Source organism: Panthera onca, chromosome F2, assembly GCF_046562875.1.
Source record: "Panthera onca isolate mPanOnc1 chromosome F2, mPanOnc1 haplotype 2, whole genome shotgun sequence".
Lineage (NCBI taxonomy): Eukaryota > Metazoa > Chordata > Mammalia > Carnivora > Felidae > Panthera > Panthera onca.
Genome location: NC_138356.1, coordinates 41,960,379 through 41,983,000, shown reverse-complemented (window position 1 = coordinate 41,983,000; position 22,622 = coordinate 41,960,379). Strand labels below are relative to the sequence as shown.

Below are 22,622 nucleotides of genomic sequence, written 5' to 3'. Positions count from 1 at the left end.
TTTATTGGGGCCTAGGGGCAGTTGGTGAGGTAATGGCTATGGCCTCGGCCGATTGGCTGGGGAAGGGTCCGAGTCCTGTTAGGCAGGTGAGGGGGGGGTTACTCAAGAGGAGGAGGTGTGGTCAAGGTGAAGGACACAGAACAAGATGGAGTCGGCCTGCATAGGCCCGCCCTTTCAATAGTGAAGGGGTTTGTTAAGGAGTCTGAACTCGACATCCTTTGAAGGGTTATAATCAGCTATTATCACCCAACATCTACAGAAAGATCTCCAGAGCCATTTAATAAGGCTTTTTTTGTGTGGTTGTAAGAGTTTGATGTCTGGTTAGTGAGTACATGGATGCCTATTATTTTCGTCTTTGTATTCTTTTGTTATGTTTAGAATATTTTACAATTAAAAAGTGAAAGTAATGTAAAGTCATAGTAGACATTATATCATTTTTTCTCCTTGCCTCATACCCAAGAGACTATATTTCCTTGTTTACCTTGTGCTGACCTATAGGCTGTAGGCAGCCTATATGATATCTATCCCTTCTGGGCTGAGGTAGAGAAAGGTCCTGTGTAAACTTTTAGTTCTGCCTTCTCCTTTAGGATGATAATGATGGCCAGCTGTTGAGATGATGGAGCCACAAGAGCAAAGCAGCTTCCTTGGAAAGTAAGTAGTCACATACTCTGGTTATCAATTTCTGTGTGTCAAATAACTCTAAAACTTACTGGCTTAAAGCAATAATTTTGTATTACCTCCCATAGTTCTGTGTGTGCTGAGTGGGCTCGGCTTGACCATTCTCCCTAGGGGTCTCTCATACTGTTGCAGAAAGTTGTTGGCTAAATCTGCAGTCTTTTGACCACTCACCTGAGTTGGAAGTCCAAAATGGTTAGAATTGATGCTATCAACTGGGTGCTCTGGAGCTATCAACCACAGCACCTGTATGTCTTGGGCTTCTTACTGCATGGGTCCTAGGTTCTGAGAGGAAGCAGCCCAAGAGTGTGTGTCCCAAGAGACCCAGGAGGAATTAAAAGTTTTCTTATGACCTATCCTCAGATGTCACACACCATCATTGGTGCCATATTCTATTGATCAAGGCAAGTCACCAAGACCAATCCAGATTCAAAGCAAGGGAAATTGGACTCCTACATTTGATATAGGGAGTAGCATGTGGTACAGGGAGGGTAAATACTGATAGTGGCCATCTTTTATTATCTGCTATATCTGACCTGACCTACAGTGGACTTGAGATGAGCAAAAAATAAATTTTATGTGTGAAGCCATAGAAATTTGGGGGGTTGTCTGTTACCTTAGCATAAGACTCACTTAAGCTATCAAACAGAATGGGAATTATAGAAAATATGAAAAAGTCCAAAGAAAAAGAATGACCGTGATTAACCTTTCATATTTCCTTCTTACCTTTTATTCATATTTTAATATAGTGATCATGCCATGTGGATAAGTTTATAGTGTTTTTTCCCCACTTAGAATTTTAATATAAATATAGCCCTTTCTTATACAGATGTCTTAGTAAAGACTTTAAATTATTATTTTTTGAAGATTTTATTTTTAAGTAATCCCTACACGCAACATGGGGCTCGAACTTACAACCCCAAGATCAAGAGTCACATGCTCTACAGACTGATGCAGCCAGGTGCCTCAAGACTTTAAATTATTGAATAATATTTCATTGATAAAGCACTCAACTGCTTCAAAATACACATTTAGTGTTTTCCCCCTTTACTTAATGTCATAAATAATGCTGCCATAAATATCTTTGTGCATAAAGCATTATTTCTTTTTGATAAATTATATTCATTCATCTTTAGATCCTTGATTTTATAAGGTTTTATCCTAATAAATGTCTTGACATCATCCCTAACTGTATTTCCTGTGGACAGTGCCCCAGTTTATAGTTCTAGTCCTGATCTCTCCACTTACTCTAGACTTGACATCACTAGTTGTGATCACTAATAGGCATTTCAAACCAAATATGTCAAATTATTCTTGATTCTCCTTCCATTTCTCAAACCAGTTCCTTTCCTAGGCATCCTTATCCCAGTCGATGAGGCCATGATCTGCTCAACTGCTTACGCCTAAGCCTGGGAGTTACTCTGCATTCCTCCCATTCCCTTGCCTTCTTGCAGTCAGTTAGCAAGTCCTACCTGTTTTATCTCCAAGGTATACCTCATTTGTCCATTTCTCCTTCCAAAGCTGCCCACAAGGCCATGCTATCATCACCTTCCTCTGAGCTACTGTGATGTTTTGCTGAGAGGTCTTCCTGTTTCCATTTTTGTTTTCAATTCTGAGTTAAATCTGTTAAAACTGTAAATCAAATAGCGTCACTCTCCTGCTTATAGCCAGGCCCCTCTGGTTCAGCCCAGAACGCTTCTGGCTTCTACCTACCTCACTTAGCTCTTAACACCAGCTCCTCCCCTGCCACACTGATCTCTCTACTCTGAGTTCACTATAAACTCTTTCTGCCTCAGGGCCTTTGCATAATGTTCTTCCTGTCCTTGAACACTTTTCTCTACCTCTTCCTGGAGTTGCCTCTTTCTCATCTTTCAATTCGATTGTCTTGTCGATTGTCGTCTTCTTAGAGAAGCTGTATGGACTATTCTATTTAAAATAGCCAGTCACTTTCCATTAAGTACTCTGTGATGGCTCCAGAACTTTTATTGAAGAATAGTTTAGGGACAATAAATAATCTGGTTGAGAATGTGGGATGGTGGGAAGGGCTATGACACGTGTCTTGAAGATTCATTTACATAGCAGTTTACATTAGACTGAGAGACTATCAGTAGTCTTCTCAAAGACCAGTAATAGTGGTGGTGGGGTTGATGAATATTATGGGGATAAAACACCTCCCACCCTAAACACTCCTGGGTGATGTCATTGTACTTACCGTATCTGTTTCCTTTACTGCACTCATCACTGTCTGTAATTATCTTATTTTCTGTGCTTTCTCCCCTTGCTAGAATCTAGGCTCCTTAAAAACATAGTTCTTGTCTGATTTCCCTCCATACCCCATGCTACCCCCAACTCTAAGAACAATATCTAACTCATAGCAGTCAATAGATATTTTTAATAAGTTAATGAATTGCTTTATAGATAAATAGGACTAATTTACTCTATTTTATATTTCCACCCCAACCTTATCACCAAGTAGATGTCCATGGATTATTTTGGTTTTCAAATCCAAGATGTGCATATTTATGTTTCTATACATATACATGACACTCCATTTCTGGGAAAGTAGAATGTGTGTCAGGATTCCTCACACAGGAAGGCGGAAGCTAGGAGAAAATAAGGTAAAGATATGCTGGAGATGATATGGGAAAAAAAAAAAGACAGTAAAAGGGTTCAGTACTTGGAGAATATGGAAAGAAGGTGCTGCATGCAGAGGAGACCATTCATACCTTTGCATTATCATTAAAAAGCTATTCAGTGTTTTCCAGATCAAAATGTTCTTTCTAACCTTTAGGAGTTTTGACCCCAGCTTTAGAAATAGTACTCTGCACCACGTCCTATGGTCTCTGGCTGTAAGCCTGTCTCTTGACTGTGTTCCCTGTTTCTTGGCTGGTTTCCTGCCTTGCCACTCAGTTTCATTTCCAAATTCGGGTTTCCTTATGTGTGAGTCATAGTTCAATAAACAGTGATTGTATGTGCTGAGGCTCAAATGAGGCAGAGCAGGGCTACTACTCTGCAAAGACTTTGGACATTTTCTCCAGAGTGCTCTTGGTCCAGGCACCTCACCCCTCTTCTAGAACCAGGGGCCCTGTTGTATTTGGCCATGCCTGCCTGTTCTGGCACCCACCGGGTCTGGTGGCTGAACTTGGGCTAAGAAGTGAAGAAACATATGGGTGGGTTTGGATAGAAGTCAGGGACTGAGATGGGTGCTGGGGGCTGCTCCATACAGAGCCAGAGGGAGACTAGGTAAGGAGTGCAGTTGGGTGGTTACAACTGAATGATGGCTTGTTTTCATAGGATTTGTTCTGCTTGTGAACATTCTTCATTTGTTGTCAATCTAGAGTGTATGAAGAGTCACTAAAGAGGCACAGATATGAAGGAAGGACCTTTGCAAGAACTGGCCAGAGATCTATAAATCAGGCATGTCAAGGTTTAATATACTATTTCCTGCCTTGTCACATAAGTGATAAAATTTATATTTTATTAATAATTTCAACAGCAATAACATTTAGTACTATAACATTACCACCACATCCACTGTTTATTTAAGACCCTCTATTTTCCAGGCATCTACTATTTGCTATGTGCTTTGCTTATATTAGCCCCAATCTTTATAATCCTAGGGCATAGGGGATTATTTTCCCATTTTTACCAATTTTTACTAACAAGAAAATTGAACAGAACAGTTAAGCCATTTACACAAGGTTATAAGCTAATAAGTTGTAGAATCAGAATTTGAACTCAGGTCTATCTGGCTTCAAACTATGAAAGTTTTTATTTTTATTTTAAAATGAATTTTTAATGAAATCATGCTTAAATTTCTTCCCTTTCCATAAAAGTATGAACGACCTGTTTACACTACTACTCCAGAAAAGTATATTGCTTTTTAAAATAGATTCTTTCAATAATATTTGGATTTAAAGTTACTGTTGGATTTTATTTAATCTGGCACCAACTTTTAAAAACATAATACGGTATTCTCATTTTGCAGTTTCCATACTTATTTTAAGCTAGTTTATAGAAGGTAAACTTTTTCAATAACTGCTTGTGGAGGTCAACGTTTTGTCATTTACAAGAGTTAATGTTGAGAAATAAGGCATTTGTTGTATAATTCCACTCAACTGGCAGGGAAGGTAATGTGCAAATAATTTAGGAATTTTCTACAGAAGAAAGCAGACATTGTGCCTTTTTGTGTATAGAGTACTTGAATATGATTTTTACTTCATTGAAAAACTTACCCATGATTATGCCTTGTGTTTTTTTTTAATAAAACAATACATACTTATTGTAGAATATTGGTAAAACACATAAGAAAAAGAATCATGTATAATTCTACCAAAGATAAAAAAAATTAATGTAGTTGTATATTTTACATGTCCCTTTTATACAAAAGTTTCCATATTTTACATGTAATTTACTATCCTACCTGGAATTTATTTCAGGATGGGGTGTTGAGCCTTATGTTTCTAGAAAAACAGAGATGAGCATGGAACTAGTTCCTTAGTTTCCAATATGACGTGATGTCCCTGTTGGAAATATATAAACTCAGTTTGAAGTGAGACAAATCCCTGATCAATTTATACCCACTGTTGGAAAAATTCACAAGATTCTTGATGTATACTAGATGCATATGTTAAAACTCCCAAGATCAAGATAAAAAAAATTTAAGTTTATTTATTTATTTTGAGGGAGAGGGAGAGGGAGGGAGAGGGAGAGAGAGAGAGAGAGAGAGAGAGAGAGAGAGAAAGCACACGCAGAGGAGGGACAGAGAGAGAGGGAAACAGAGAATCCCAAGCAGGTTCCATGCAAGGCAGAGTCCAACGTGGGGCTCAATCCCAGAACCCTGGAATCAGGAGCTGAGCTGAAATCAAGAGTCAGATGCTCAACTGACTGAGCCATCCAGGTGTCCCAACATCAAATTTCTGCCAAGAAAATTTATTTTTTTTTATATTAATAAGGTTCTGTGTTCAAATTTAAATGTCATTTTTGAAGGGCATCTTGGTGGCTCACGGTTGATTTCGGCTCAGGTCACGATCCCAGAGTTATAGAATCAAGCTCTGTGTTGGGCTCTGCCCTGAGTGTGGAGCCTGCTGAAGAGTCTCTCTCTCTCTCTCTCTCTCTCTCTCTCTCTCTCTCTCTCTCCCTCTGCCCCTCTCTCCTGCTCACGCTCTCTCTCTAAAATAAAAAAAAATAATAATAAAAATGTCATTTTTTGATTCTCAGGTAAGATAGCTTGACAGATTGTTAAAAGCGCAGTAGTCGAGAAATACAATTTACAATAAATCTTTCAAGAAATGAATTAAAATTCCTTCCAAAAAGCTTCTCAACTCCCCAACTTTAAATTCTAACCTTTCCAAGAGACATATGCAATATTTTTTTCCCTTTGTATGGATTTTATTTTTTAGAGCAGTTTTAGGTTCACAGCAAAATTGGGTGGAAAGTACAGAGTTCCATAAATCTCCTGCCCTTACACAAGCAAGCCTCCACCACTCTCAACAGCCTGCACCAGAGTGGTGCATTTGTTACAGTCAATGAACCTACACAGACGTGTCCTTATCACCCAAAGTCCATAGTTTATATTAAGTTCCCCCCTGCTATAAATTTTGACAAATTATATAGTGACATGTATCCACCATTATAGTATCATATAGAAGTTTCATTGCCCTAAAAATCCTATTTATCCCTCCCTTTCCCCTAATGTCTGGCAACCACTGATCATTTTACTGTCTTGCAATATTTTTGAGAGAATTTTCTTTGTCATTTAATCGGAAAACATTTCTAAATGATCTTCTAAGACATGACTATAAGGCTCTCTAATAAAATAGCATAGAACTACATTTCCACGAATCACGAGGCCTTCTTGCTTTAAAGCAAAAAGTAGACAATGATGCAATTGGGGGATGTGGTTATAACTTGGATTATTCTCTTCACATAATGAAGTTTTATAAGGAATATAGTATCTGTTCCTACTTCCTGCAGCCCAGGATGTGATTGTGCCAAACTAGTTTGTACGACACAGTGGCGAGCAAAGCCACAAACATCCCATATTTAAATGTTTAGAAAGACCCACTGTGTATGATAGATTATAGCCAGGGAGCATCTTGTCTTCTGCAAGAAGAAAAAATTCACTTTTTGTTCACTGAGGAATTAGAAAACATAAAGTACATTGTTTTTTAATCATGTTGCTGTCAGTCTGGACCTATTTTGAGACTGGATATTTAAGACAGCTATCCTAGTTTGTTTTGAATTATTTAGTATTGTTTCTTTAGTGCTTTATTATATATATATATTTTTTTTTTAAATGGGTTTTTTTGTTTTTTTGTTTTTTTTTTTTTTGGGGGGGGGGGGTAATTTCAAACTCACAGTTTGCACAAACAGAAATTATAGCAAGAACATCCATAAACTCTTTACCCAGATTCATCTACTAACATTTTACTCCATTTGCTTTATCAGTTATGTAAGTGATTTCTTTCTTTTAGAGGTAATATTTACATTATATGTTATGTATGAAATATTTTCTGAATCATTTGAGGGTATATTATATACCTCATCGTCTTTTACCCCTAAATAGTGTGTATATCCTAATAGGGACTTTCTCTTAAATGACCAAGACAGTAAATTTAACTTTAATATAATACCTTTGTCTACTTTTCTGTTCATATTCCGATTTTTTCAATTGGCCCAATAATGTCCTTTGTAGTGTTCTTCCCTTCCGCTAGAGGGCCTAGTCTAGGGTCAGGTATTATATTTAGTTGCCATGTCTTTTCACCTCTTTTATTTTATTTATTTATTTTTTAAGTTTGTTTATTTATTTATTCTGAGAGAGACAGAGACAGCACAAGCAGAGGGAGGGGTAGAGAGAAAGGGAGAGGGAGAATCCCAAGCAGGCTCCACACGTCGGCGCAGAGCCCAAAGTGGGGCTCAAACCCACAAACTGTGAGATCATGACCTGAGCCAAAACCAAGAGTTGGACGCTTAACAGACTGAGCCACCCAGGAGTCCCTCACCTCTTTTAATCTGGAACATTTCCACTGCCCTTTTTAAGAATACAGCCCCACCACCCCTTTCAAAAATGGAATATTATGTTTTCAGGTTTGTCTGATATTTTCCCAGAAGTCTATGGAAACAGCCCCCTCTAATCTGAGCTGTTTGAAGCTGTACTGGAGAATAATGGTTTCTCCTTTTCTTCTGCTTTTCAAATTTCACACATATGTCTCCATTGGCGGGATTTAACCTGGAAACATTTAAGGAAAAGTCTTCTGGAAAATGGAATTCTAAACTTTCTCCCACAGCGCACAGAGGGGTGGCAATAGTGCTAAGTTGACCATGGAGAAGCTGGGGATAGAACAAAGAAGACCGTGAACTCCCCGTCCTCATGGAGCGTACTGTCTCCAGGGAGATCTATAAGTGCCATGAGGGAAACACAGGGCTGTAACCCAGAATAACAGGGGCACTCTCTCGGGGCACAGAGAACTGAAAGATGACAAGGAGCCACAGCTATGTGAAGGGTGGGGTGCGATGGGCTTGACTTTCTAGGTAGAGAAGTGGCCAGGACAGCGGGTCCCCTAGCAGAAAAGAGCTTGGTATATTTTTAAAACAACAGGAGATCAATATGACTGGAATTTGGTGGAGCTTGGCATTATTTTATGGTGGAGACGATGGCAGAGGTTGTATTGTGCTGGGGTTTATAGGACCTAGTGATCAACTGGCATTTTGTTCAAAGTGAAATAGAAATGTTCCTACCCCATGTGGCACCTTTGGGCAAATTAGAAAAGAGCATCCACTTCTCAAAGCATTTCCATCTTGTTGGGAAATTGTTGTAAAATACTTTTAGTAGAACAAGGCACTTCACTGAAATCTGCCAGAGAATACTTGTAATAAATACAAAATTTTGGGGCACCTGGGTGGCTCAGTCAGTTGAGCGTCTGACTGCGGCTCAGGTCATGATCTCGCGGTCCGTGAGTTCGAGCCTCACATTGGGCTCTGTGCTGACAGCTCAGAGCCTGGAGCCTGTTTCAGATTCTGTGTCTCCTTCTCTCTCTGACCCTCCCCCATTCATGCTCTGTCTCTCTCTGTCTCAAAAATAAATAAACGTTAAAAAAAATTTTTTTTTAAAATACAAAATTTACAGTGTTCCAATTTGAAAGGCAGTCTTCCAAAGAGTGGGTTGTTCTACTACAACCTGTACAACTGCATATTGCAGCCTCCATGGGGAGTCATAGAAGGCTTTCTGTGGGGAAGTTGAACAATCCTGTGTTGTCCCTCTGTGGAGGGGACACAAGGAGAGGAGAGGATTTCAGATGAGGTGTTTTGCAGGCAGATCCTACAATATTTTGGAAGCAAAGAGACTGGATGAAGGAGATAGGAAAGAGGATGAGATGGTGATGACTCATCAGGTTTGAGGGTAGCAGTGCCATTTTGCTGAGATGGGCACAACTGGGAGAAGACGGGGGCCTATGGGTGGGGAGAACAAAGAAATCAAGGAGTAATTAAAATCCAGGCGTTTGCCATCTCCCCTTGAATGCTCTTTTCAACTAAAAGTTTACCAAATTCTTAACTTTTTAAAAAATAAATATCCTTGAAAAACTTACCCATTAGAATCAAGGACAATTATAAACCTTTCAGGTTTATCAAATTGGGTAAAACTCAAATATTACCAATATTTTCAAGTTCCTCTATGTTTTAAGTATTCTGCCAGAGACTTTACATACCTTATCTCATTTCCTCTGCTCAGCAGTCCGTGAGGTAGTTCCCATTTTTATTTCCATTTTATAGAGGAGATGTGAGGCTCAGAGAAAGATCTTATCACTGGATTTGAACATGGTGCCATGGTTACAGGTCCTAGTCACAAGTTGATCCTACTGCCTTAGTCCCTTGTTTATTTCAGCTTTATCAGTGCTATCCAAGAGTACATTCTGCAACGAAGGAAATATTTTATATCTGCACTGTCCAGTAGTCATGTGGCTATTAAGTACTTGAAATGTGGTCAGTGTGACTGAGGAACTGAATTTTTAATAACTACATGTGGTTAGTGGCTACCATATTTGTCAGTATAGCTCTAAATCAGTGAGGTCCAAAGAGGGTTGTGCTACAACCCAGGGAAGGTACAGAACACGCAGAGTGCAGAAAGAAAACACAAACAATGTTTTACATAATTACTTCTGATTTTTTGTGTGTATGTTTTATAATGTACCTAATATAGGTATACTAGGTATATAATAATAGATGTATATCTGCATACCATATATTACATACATTATTACATATGCAATTAATATACATCCTATACAATAATTTTTATCTAGCACTTACATAGCACTTACCATGTACCAGGCACTATGCTTTACAAATATTAACTCATTTCACCTTCATAATGAGACCATGACGTAGATACTTTCATTATAGTTCTTTTAGTTTCTAACTCCATGCATTTTACGTTAAGCTAAATAAGTATGCTGGGAAGGGAGAGAGGGCAAATATGTTCACTGATGGCTGAATGACCAAAAATGTTTGGTGACTAGACATAGCAATTCCTAATCTCAAAATTTAAAGAGATTTTGGAGATGATCAAGCCCATCTTTTCCCCCACTGAAATGTGCTTTGCACATAGAGGGATGAGGCTGAATGAAGGTGGGGTAGGGTGATGGTTGAGACAAGTGTCCTGGAGACATTTGTACTTGTCTACAGAGACAACCACAGCTAACATATGTTAAGATTTGTGTAATGATCCTAAAAGTTTCCCCATTAAAAAAAGTTCATCCTTGGGGCGGGCACCTGGGTGGCTCAGTAGGTTGAGCTCCAACTTTGGCTCAGGTCATGATCTAGTGATTTGTGAGTTCGAACCCCAGATTGGGCTCTGCGCTGACAGTTCAGAGGCTGGAGACTGCTTCAGATTCTGTGCCCCCTCTCTCTCTGCCCCTCCCCCCTAGCTGTCTCTCTCTCTCTCTCTCTCTCTCTCTCTCTAAAATAAAAAATAAAAACATTAAAAATTTTTAAAGTTCACCCTTGCTAGTTTTGTTCTAGCTACTAATTAAAAAAAAAATTTATTTTTGTTTCTGAGATGTTGAAATAGGAGAGGATAGGAGCCGAAGACCTAAAGATGATAGAATCCCACATCAAAAGAAAGCGGATCAGGATCAAGGCCTGCTCATGTTCCCTTGGTGGGTGCTCAGTTATGTGCAGCTCGGATGCTGGCGGCTCTAATTCAAGAACTGTCAAACAAAGGTTAAATATTCTTGAAATAATACCCGAATCTAATTTACACCTACACACTTTTTGTGTTGAGTATGCCGCAGTCCCCTTCCCCCATTCCTTGTCCATTCTCAGACATCTTTGATATTTCTGCATGTACCCATCAGCGCGCTTAGCAAACAGTTGCTGCGGTATGAGGAAGGGCGGGTTAACCTTATATACTATCATCACTGTTTCCAAGCCTGTTGAAGTAGGTAGATGAGGTTTTGCAGCGTCAGAGAAAAGTTCTGGGAAGACGAGAGTTCTAAGGCAGGCAATAAAGGCATGCCCTTAAAGGGCTGTGCAAAGTACATGGGGTAGGTGTTGTAACCGCAGTCCTTTCGGTTTCAAGAGGTATGGGCTTTACGGAGAGCAAATGAAACATGTGATGGGCAGGAACGCCGCGCTAAGCGGAACTAGCAAACAGACGTACGCCCGGACGCCTTTGCGAATCTACATTTACAAAGCCTTTCTTTCCCGCCTGTAGAAAGTTCTTAAGTTCCCTGGGGAGGCCCGTTCGTGGTAGGGGAAAGGGAACCCAGCCTTCCTTCCCTTCTTCCCAAGAACCTCGTAAAGAGATGAACAATCCTTTCCAAAGGAGTGCCAGAGCCACGCAAACCAGGTAAGCCTTCCCACGTGCACCCGAGGGGCCCCGGAGAGCCTGACTGCACACGGAGCGGAGGAACGAACCCTCTGCCTCGGACTGCCTAGGTGGGTGTGTCCACTACAGAGGCCCCGCCCCCTCGAGCACGTCGCGCGGGCCGCACGGGCGGGGCGAGGGAACAAGCAAGAAAGGGCGGGGGAGTGAGTGGTGTGGGTGTGCTCGTGCCCGAGCGCTCGCGCCTGGCGTGTGGGCGGCGGCGCGCCCGTGCACGCGCAGGGGAGAGGCCAGCCCCGGCGGCCGTTGTGGGGTTCGACTGGAGGGGCGGGGGAGTCACCTGCGAGCGGCTGTGCCGGTCGTCCGCCCGCCCGCCGCGTCCGGATCGCGCCGCCTGCGCGGGGCCGCTGGCTGCACACACCCTGGGAGACTGGGGCGGAGGAACGGGCAGAGTCCGCGCCCGGCGCCCGGGACGACGAGGAGTCGGACCTTCGCTGCCGTCGCCGCCGCCCGCGCCCGGCCGGGTAGGTGAAGCCCGAGGTTGGTTGTGCGCCCGTCCCTGGCGGGCCGGGAGAGGAGAAGCGAAACTTTCCGGCGCTTGCCTCCGCGGTCTCCGGGCCGTCTGCGGCGCGGGGAGGTGTCGTCGTAGCGGGCGGCGGCCGACGCCATGTTGGGGTCTGTGAGAAACGGGGCGCTCCCGGGCCGCTCCCCGCGCGCTGGCGTTGGCCCGCGGGCGCCGGCAGCGAGCCTCGCCCGCCCGTAGAACACAGCCGCCTGCGCCCGCGGGCTCGGGGGCCGTCCGGAGGGTCCGCGCTGGTGCCTGCCGGGGCCGCGGGACCGCGGGCGGGGGGCGGGCCGAGGCGCCAGCGGGGCCCCGAGGTCCGGCGAGAAGAGAAGTTGCGGGGCGTGAGGACTGGGGTCCGGTTCGCGGCCGGTGGCGTCCTGGGGCCCCATCGTTTTTCTTTCCGAAAAGTTTGCAGTGTCTGGGCATCAGGGACGGTGTAAGTCGAACAGCATATTTTTATGTGACTTGGCAAAATACGGCACCGCAGAATTTGCTCGGATAGAAGCGTTGGCTCCAACGCATTGTTTATTTCGAGTCTTTTAAAGTTGTATGGTCTTCTGCCGAATTTATTTTTTCTTTTTAAAATGTTACGGAGGGCCAACAGCTTGCTGCTCATGTTGCTTGAATTCCCTTGTGTGTTTTTTCATCATAGCAATCACTTGTGAGTGTGCGATGGCAATGGTAGTATTAAGGTTACAGATAACTAAGCCCTTTTGTAAGACTCACAAAGTATGTAAGTTGTTAAATAGCTTCTTTGTTGTGTTTTATAGTACGTTACAGAGGAGACTAAAGAAAGACTTAAGAACTTTGAGGGACTTACAGGCATGTGTCATAAGGTGAAGTGATCTTTTCATTACGAAGTTTTTTTTCTCCTTTTCATTTTTTAAAGGTGCATGCCTGCCATTTTTTTGAGCATTTACCTTTTTTTCTGTATTCTCGTGGCTCACGGGGTCCTCAGGTTAATTCAGTATTAACGAAGGCTTCTATTTTTAATCTATTTGGGTCTGACGGCGCTGGAGGTGAATGGTATTAAGTTTCTGTCCTTAATTGGAAAGCACATGCTATCGCCTCAAAAAATAAAACTGGTGTACTCACCAAGGCATCAGAGATTCAGCTTGAATTACCCCAGTAAATGAATGTAAATTGATATTTTTAAACAGAGGCATCTTAGCTTTAAAATTCTGTTAAATGAACTGAGGGGACTCTTAACCACAAGTAAGATAAACCCTAAATCATGTCTTGGAGAATTTCTTTTCTTAATCTAAAGGTAAAGATAGTTTCTGCTCAGATTTGGTTGCTAATTTCCTTAGTTCTTAAAAAAAAAAAAAAAATCCTTTTTGTTTTGCTTCACTGTCAAGTAAACACCATTATACACATTTGTTTTTCTGGATGAAGAATTAACCTAGAAATGAGGTGACTTAACTAACTTCACAGATCTAGCAACCAAACTGGTATTTCACCGAGGTCTTTAGGATTCTGAAGCCTTCTTGTTTTTCCTGTAGCATAACTTTGTAGAATACATAACTCCCAGTTGTGGGGCAATCTCTGTCCACCTTGTCTCCTCTGTCTTTGCTGCTCTTCTTGATTTTAGTTCTTCAGTATACTTATTTCCTAGAGAGCTGACTGACAGGGGTTCTTGTGGTGAAATTTTCACTTGAGCCTAACTTTTTGAAACCTTTCCTATGCTGTTCTCCTTACCATAACCCCCTTTTCTCCTCAAGAATAAATCACTTATCACATTGCATTCCAATAAATATTACATTGATCTGTCTTCGCACCTCCTTGACCACAGACACCGCACGGAATCTGATTTACGTCTTCATCCCCAGTGTGCCGAGAACACAGCAGATGCTCACTCAGTAAAGGTTTGAATGGATGAAGACACATATGTCCCATATAAATGTACTTCATGAATTTCTTATTAAATTGCCCTTTCCATGGGCATAGAAGTTAAATCTTCTCTAATGCCTCTTTCTTTCTTTTTTTCTTTCTTTCAGAATTTGTTAACTCAATAAATTTTGGCCTAGGGATACAGAACTTGAATGTTTATGAAATTTCCATGTAGATAATGGGCTGAAGTATAATCAACAAAGAAGAAGCAGTGTGTCAGCAAAAGAATAATCATTTCAAAGTGTAAAATATAGAGATAATGCCTGATAAATTTGAAGGTCATGTTTATACATTGAAGCTCTTTGGTAGAGCAACTCTCATTTCTCTGTCAATTTTTCAGAATTGTCTTAAAATTTTGGTTTAGAATGCCTTACTCAATGCAAAGCATTTAAAAATTGCTTTTCTATTGATAAGCTTATCTTTGAGAACTGGCTTTGTATGCCAGCTGCATGCTTAATAGCAATGTTCTTGTTGGCTTAACTGAATAAAGCATATATGTAGATACACTTTCAGAGTGCTGTTTCAAGTTGCAGGTCTCTCTAGGTGAAGGGGTTTAGTAATTCTATAATGAAATTACTGTAGAATTTGGGGTCAATTTTCTGCCCCCATCCAAAGTAACTTTCTCTCCAATTGATCCATAAACCAAAAATTGGTATGCTCAATTTGGGAAGCATTCAAGTAGTTGCTGTGAGTGCTAGAAAAAGCAGGTTGCTTATATGATAGACTTGAACAAATAACCAACAAATTTGAATTCTAGCTCTCCTCCTTACTAGCTTGTGACTCCTGAACAAGTTGCTTCATTTCTCTAAACTTCACTGGACTCATTTTTGAAATGGACACAAATATTGCCTCAAAGAGTTGTGAGGATCTACTAAAATATGTTTGTGAAAGTGCCTGGTGCATGATACTCAGTAAGTTATATTAGCAAATGAACAAAGTGGCTGTCATTTACATAGAATCATAGAATTTTAAAAGGAAGCAACCTTAGAAATAGGCAGTTTAGTTCTCAGCCTTGCCGGCACATTAGGATTCCTTGAGGAGCTTCTTAAAAATACTGATGCCTGAACTCCACCCTAGAACAAATCAGAATTACTGGGTTTGGGGTCAGGCATAGGTAGTTTTGCCTGTTTTTTTTTTTTGTTTGTTTGTTTTGTTTTTTTTAAACCACCCGTGATTTTAATGTTCTGTCAGAGTTTGAGAATCATTGATTTAATTCATTATCCCATCTCCTTATTCTCCTCATTTCGTGGTTGAATCAAATGCAGAGAGAAGTTAAGTGCCACCCAGATTCCTATCTCTCAGGCTGAAAAGGATGTATCTGAGTCAAAGGAAAGTAAAGGATTGCAGAGGTTAAAGTAACAGTTATAGTCATTTCAGACCATAAAGGTGGGCCACATTTGTAACTACAGTTCACTAACTCCAGTGACCTTCACCTCTACTCTACATCAGTAACCTACGTGGATGACTGAGTTACTTAACCTTGTCATCATCCTTAACTACCTCAAGTCTTAAAATCACCAGAGGTGATGATTCAAGAGCCCGTGTTTCTGTTTCTGTTTTCCATCATACCTGATGAACCAGCTTTGTGTCCTCATTGTCACCTCCCAGGCTGTTATTTTTCTTCCTTCTTTCCAGTACTGAACCTTATAGTTCATATTCTGTGAACTCACTAGCACCTCATATTCTTCTCCTTGACCTTTGCTGTGTATAACTGGTCAATTCTCAACCTGTAAATACCGCCATTTCCTTTTTCTGCCTAGCACTCCTGATAAAAGTCACAGCTTTGGTAACTTAAATATTTCTTTTCCAGCTGCCTGTGTACTAGTTGCTTTCTAATCCTTTTCTCATCCCAAAGTTGACTCATTTTCTCTGTTCTGTTTTTACTTTAACTCAGGTTGCAAACCCCAATCTTGACATTGTTGTCTCTTAGAGATGAACATGCTTCCTTCTAATATGATTAAGATTTTGTGATGTGAATTTTCTATTTTCCTCTTTGTATCAACTTTTTCATCTTTCTTTCTTTACATTTTTTGTAAGTGGAGCTATCCTTTTTTTTTTTAATTAAAAAAAAATATATTTTTATTTATTTTTGGGACAGAGAGAGACAGAACCTGAGCAGGGGAGGGGCAGAGAGAGAGGGAGACACAGAATCCGAAGCAAGCTCCAGGCTCTGAGCTGTCAGCGCAGAGCCCAACGTGGGGCTCAGACTCACAGACTGTGAGATTGTGACGTGGGCCAAATTCGGACGCTTAACCGACTGAGCCACCCAGGTGCCCCTATCCTTAATTCTTTATACTTGTTTAATTTAACAGTAGTTGGGGGGAGGGGGGGAATTAAAAAGATCTTTTTTTTTTTTTATCAATTGTACCTATAACTTTGCATTTGTTTTTTTACACCTGATTTTTTCTACATGTTCTTTGCGTTTTGTTAGTTAAGAAGGTTTATTCTTTTTTTTTTTTTTTTTTTTTTTAATCAGAGAATATGTGTTCATTATAAAATAATTAGGCAGTACAGGAGTGCCTGGGGGGCTCAGTGGATTAAGCGTCCGACTTTGGCTCAGGTCATGATATCACAGTTCATGAGTTTGAGCCCCCTGCATTGGGCTCCACACTGACAGCTCTGAGCCTGGAGCCTGCTTTGGACTCTGTCTCCCTCTCTCTCTGGCCCTCCCTCACTCGCACTTTGTCTCTCTCTCAAAATGAATAAAAACATTAAAAAAATAACAATTGGGCAATATTAGCATATTTTACCCTAGTGCTCAGAGACAACCTATACTAAATTTTTGATGTGTATTTTCTAGACTTAAAAAGAAAAAAAGTTTATATGTGCTGTTTAGAAACCTTTATTTAAGAAACTGCCTTATTTAACAACTTTCCACATTAAATATTAATCTCTGTTCTGTCAAAAAAATCCATTATATAGATAATGCCATTATTTACTTAACCAGTCTCCTATTGTTGAATGTTTAGGTTATTTCTGACTTTTCAACATTACTAAGACAAAGCCACAGTATGTGAATAACTTTGTACAATGATTTAAATTTTTTTGCATATATACTTGGAAATAGAATTTTTGTGTAAACTTTCTAAAGTGCTTCTGTTGCCAAAAATGGCATTCAGAAAAGTTGTTCCAGTGTGTTTTGTCAAGAATATGAGTGCCCATTTTCCCCATATCATGGAGAGGTGAATAATACATCATTTCCCTTTTTATTTCTTTGATTAGTACTGAGAACCAACATTTTTCTATTTACTGGTCATTCTTATTTGTTTTGGAAATTGCCATTTGTATCTTACCCATTTTTCTTTGGGGATATTTTACTTTTTTCTTATTGATTTAATTACATGGGCCCTTTGTATCTTAAAAATGTTGACCCTTTGTCATAGGTTACAGATATTTTTCTTAACATTAATGCTTTTTCCTTTCAATGTTGAAGTTTTAAAATTTTATGTGGTAAATGTTTTCTTTTAAGATATTTGGCTTTTCATGTTACATTTAACCATTCCTGTCTATGGCTAGGAATTTAGATTCCATTTTCACTATTAGAGTTAATGCCAGAGGGAAAATTTTTTATGCACAGATGTGTGCCCCTCCCCCTGCCCTCCTCAAGAGTTTCTTTCTCAGGATAAATTTCTGTGATTAAAAATTCCAGGGTCAAAGGGCATTGCTTTCTGAAGTATTTTATTATTATACATTACCATTAGTCCTCGATTTGTCCACATGTTTCACTGCTTATTGTGGCCTTTTGGCACAATAAGGTTATTTAGTCTGTGAGGCTTGTGAGACATGTGCAATTATGTTGAAAAGGTGCTTTGTGCTCTGTTTTCTCCCCTTCTCTTGCTTCCTCTCTAGGTGTTCCTGAGAGGTCAGTCCTTTGCACTCTTCTTTCTTCCAGAGTATCAGTCAGTATCTCTACATGAATGACTACTCCATCTTTTTAGTCCTGGAGCTCCCTGCTCATCCTAGCATTTCTGTTTGTCTGACAGATGTCTGTCTTGTGGATATGCTGAAGGTACTTCAAGATAAATATGTCCCAAACTGATTTCTTGTCCCTCCTGAAGCAAAACCAGCACCTGCCAGTGGCTTATGCTTAGACCTTTGAAGTCATCTTTCACTTACTTTTCATCCACATGTTCAGTTGGTCTCTAAATACTGTCCTCTATACCTCACTAATTCTCTCTTCCCCTTCTTATTTCTGCTGTTAATTATTGTGACTCAGGCTTTTGTTAATTTTCTGGGTTTTGGGGTTTTTTTGTTTGCCTTCAGTCTAGTTTCAGGAGTCTCTCCAGTCCATCCTGTGTACTGCTTTTGTATATGGATTGATATTTTCCTATTTGAAGGCCTTAATCTTCCTGTTGCCTGTATAATAAAGTCTAAACTGTTCAGTCTGATACTTACTTTTCTTTGCGGTTTGCTTTTCCCTATCTTACCAGATTTCTATTCAACCACTGTACTTTCTCCTGGCCCTACCCCCTCTAGCATGGACTCAACTGTTTCTTCTGTGGGGAAAATGTTTGTACATCATCGTCCCCCTTGTCTTCCTCTCTCCCTCTCCCCCAAATAGTTTGACCTACTATTGCATTAAGGCCCAGCTTGAATTTCTAGTCATTATAGAGTTGTTTCTAGATGTTCCCCCTGTCTACAGTTATCTCCCAACTAAACTTTTTGGCCCTGGGCTTTATCACTCTTAATTTTTTGAAAATATTTTTAGTTTGTTCTTCTCTGCTCCTTTATTTTTTTTTTATAATGTTTAGTATTTATTTTTGAGAAAGAGACAGCATGAGCGGGGAAGGGCCACAGAGAGGGGGAGACACAGAATCTGAAGCAGACTCCCGGGTTCTGAACTGTCAGCACAGAGCCCAATGCAGGGCTTATACTCACAAGCCATGAGATCATGACCTGAGCCAAAGCCAGACATTTAACCGACCGAGCCACCCAGGCGCCCCTAGTTTTGAGTGCTTCTTTTATCACTACTTTGTACAAAGTAAGGGTCAATAAATGTTTGCTACTACTTCATGTTTATTGAAAGTTAATACTAGTTTTACCAGCTTCCTCGCTGCTTAGACCAAAAATCTGTGGAGTTAATTTCAGCTTTATTCTTCCATATCTAGTCAGTCATAGCAATCCTGGACCTGATCTCTATTCTTTCTTTTTCTGTTGCAAACTTCACTCTTACCAATTCTTACCAGACCACTCCTTCCAAAAGCTTCAGAAAAAACTGAGGAACAAAAACTCACCGTAGTCTTATTTTTTTCTCTCCCCATTTTTCTACTAAATGTCTCTGTCTAGCCTCGGCTGCAGACGTACGTGTGAATTTCTGTCTTATTTTATTTATAATGTTTATTTTTAAGAGAGAGACAGAGTGGAGCGGGGGAGGGGCAGAAAGAGGGGAAGATACAGAATCTGAAGCAGGCTCCAGGCTCCAGGCTGTCAGCACAGAGCCCGAAGTGGGGCTCAAACTCACGAACCGTGAGATCATGACCTGAACTGAAGACAGACGCTCAACAAACTGAGCCACTCAGGCACCGCACATGTGACTTTTTTTTTTGAAACAGATATTTTCCTGTAGAGCTTTGTGCCTTTACCATTGTTTTACTTTCTGAGGTTCCACATATTGTTCACACCTATTTCAAGTGTTCAAATGCTACATTCTTTAAGCCATATCTTCACTCTTCCTTTTTTGCTTCCTTACCACTTTATTATTTTTATCACAGTATTTATCTTATTGTGCTTTTCATTAAAATTTTGTGGTAACGTGTCTTGATTCCCAGCATCTCATTCATTCTTTCCCTCTGACACAAAGCATAAAGCCTTGAATGTGGTGAGCAGATTATAACTGCTTTGAAAAATACTAAAGAAAATTTATTAGGGATGTGATGGAATAATCAACTCCACAGTAGCATTTTAGTTGAGCTTTACTAGCTTTGTTTTTCAATATTATACGGTGGGTTTTTTTGTTGTTGTTTTCAGCAGTCAGCCCTGTACAGCTGCCCCTGTACAAATACTTTTTGAAATGATGCACTTTTTTATCTGAATTTTGTTGATGGTAAAAATATGCACACATCATCATTTTTTGTTTGCTAACTAAACAGCTGTGCTTCTTGGCAAGAGAAGAAATAATTTTTATATATTATCATGAGATTGAGATTTTTTTAAAACAGGATCTGCCATGCTCAATACTTAGAATTTATAATTAGATGCTAGCTGAATGGACCTGAACATTTGCTTGTAAATTTAAATTCTGTGGGTCTAGTGAAGCAGTTGATGTATAGGGTGTGGTTCCTGTTTTCTGTGAATATTAGTACAGATGTCAAAAATGAAGTCTTTGATTTTCTTTAAACTCTAGGTTGAGAAGCTTCTGCTTCTGCTGGTTATACTCACCTCAGTACAGATTGATGGCATATATATGCAAGCATTTTTGTAAGTGTTTTGGGGAATACAAAATTGTACGAAATAATATTCTTCTAGGAACCTCCAAATATTTTAGGGAAAAGTAGGTATATAAATCTTGATTCAAACCTGATAGAACATAAAGTGCCGTGAAGTGGTACAGATAAAATGATAGGAGAATTTAAAGATGAAACAATATCTCTGGGTGTGAAGCTACTGAGCTGACTACATCTTGAAGAATTGGTAAGATTTCAGAATGGCAGGGGAGAGGGGCACATATTGGGCTCAGAGGTAGGTGAGGAAGCCAGAGTATATTCTAGGAACAGGTGGTAATCTGGTTTGATTATAATAGAACATATAGAAAGAGGTAAAACTAGAAAAATAGACTGAGGACAAGCTTAAGCATGACTGATGGGCTTTGAATGCCAGGTTAAAGATTTTTGATTTGATTTGGTTGGCCAGGGAACCTTTGGTTTTTGAATAAGGAGTTAACCTGATTATAGTATAGTTAAAGAATATTAATCTTGCCTTGGGTTATATGGCTTAAATGCTAGTTAAAATCTGGAGGTCTTGTTTAAAACCTGAGGTCCTTATTCTTCCCTGTATCTCCAACTTTTCTAAAGATCTTTTGTAACTCCCGGTGTCTTTATTCTGTTTTTCCAATTTTTTTAAAATTCTCAACTATGACTTAGTTCTTACACACCATGGTGAATTTCTCTACCAAGCCTAACCTGTTTGATATTGCCTTTACTGACACCCTAAAGTAGTCACAGCTTTTACTTTTTACTCCCTTATAGTATTTGAATGATTACTTTTAGCATTTTAATACTTATTACCATATTTCAGTTCTTTTCCTCAGTGGCTTTCCCCAAATACATAATAAGGTTCACATAAGTTAAATATTTCTATAATGTTTATTTCTGAAGGTAACAATGTATATTAGAAAAAAATTGCATTTTTATAAAAACTAGCTGTGAGACCATGGGAAAATTGTTTAACTATACATGACTCAATTTATTTTTTTGTAAAACGTATGTAATTACCACTTAACAAAATTTAGATCATTAAAACAGTAAAATGTGGAAATGCCTAACACTTGTATAGGTGTTGAGTACATGTTAATTTTTCTTTTTTCCTTTTCTGGCTAAGCCTGTAGAATAATGCATTTGAGTCTGCTCTTCAGTAATGGGCAGATTGGTGCCTAGAGGAGACTTCTTAAAAAATTACTGTGGCTTCTCTCTATATGTGGTTTAAAATTTTGGTTTCAGTTCCTCTCAACTCAGCTTTATATGAGTTTAAAATTAAAATACAAAAGCTTGTCCCTCTTTTTCTTATCTAAGAAATGTACTTTTTAAAAAATCATTACTAATTTCTGTAATATGTTGTGGAAGAGTGTTCAAGATGCTGGCATAGGAACTCCCTCCTCCAATGGACACATCAAATCTACAGCTACCTATGGGACAGTTTCCTCTGAATAAAACTTGAAAACTAGCCAAACAACTCCTTCACAACAAACTGTTAAAAGGACCACATTGAGACAGGTAGAAAAGGCAGAGATACAGTCTTGCCAAAAACTCCACCCTCATTGCGGGAACCCTCAGTTGGGATGGATCTCACAAATGGAGCTTCTCCCTGAGGAACCAGGGGGTTCTGCCCTGATAAAGTAATGATCATAAAGATGCTCACTGAACTTGGGAGAAGAATGAACCCAGTGAAGACTTCAGAGATAGAGAAGTAAGAAAGTACTAAACAAGTCACAGAACTGAAGAATACAATAAGTGGACTGAAAAATACTCTAGAGCTGTTCAGCAGCAGACTAGATGAAGCAGAAGAAGGGATCAGTAGTCTAGAAGTCAGGGGAGTGTATAACTCACCCCAACACAGCAGCAAAAAGAAAAAAGAATTCTAAAAAATGAAGATAGTTTAAATGACCTATTGGATAATATCAGGCAGAATAGCATTTGCATTATCAGGGTCCCAGAAGGAGAAGAAAGGAGAGAAAACTTATTTGAAGACCTAATGGCTGAAAACTTTCTTAACCTGGGAAGGAAACAGACATTCAGATCAGGGAAGCCCAGAGAGTTCCAAATGAGATGAACCCCAAAAGACCCACACCAAGACATATTGTAATTAAAATGTTCGGGGTACCTGGGTGGCTCAGTTAGTTAAGCATCCGACTTCAGCTCAGGTCATGATCTCACTGTTCATTAGTTCAAGCCCCACATCAGGCTCTCTGCTATCAGCGTAGAGCCTGCTTCAAATCCTCTTCCCCTTTCTCTC

General features: G+C 39.9%; 1 protein-coding gene and 1 long non-coding RNA gene across 6 annotated transcripts in view; both read left to right on the top strand.

Annotated features, from left to right (window-relative positions):
• Nucleotides 1-4,329, top strand: part of LOC144615082 (uncharacterized) — a 32,892-nt gene extending 28,563 nt beyond the window's left edge. Inside the window, exons 2-3 of the long non-coding RNA XR_013553473.2 lie at nt 588-651; nt 4,014-4,329. This is a non-coding gene — a long non-coding RNA (uncharacterized LOC144615082). The remainder of the gene's footprint in view (nt 1-587; nt 652-4,013) is intronic.
• Nucleotides 4,330-10,732: 6,403 nt separating this feature from the next.
• The window catches only part of PLEKHF2 (pleckstrin homology and FYVE domain containing 2), a 28,438-nt gene continuing 16,548 nt past the window's right edge, over nt 10,733-22,622 (top strand). The window contains exons 1-2 of one of the 5 annotated variants that reach the window (XM_060610943.3): nt 10,733-10,832; nt 11,390-11,524. The gene's annotated coding sequence lies outside the window, so the exon portion shown is untranslated. The other 4 variants (XM_081792174.1, XM_060610942.3, XM_060610941.3 and 1 more) reach the window with 4 other exon arrangements.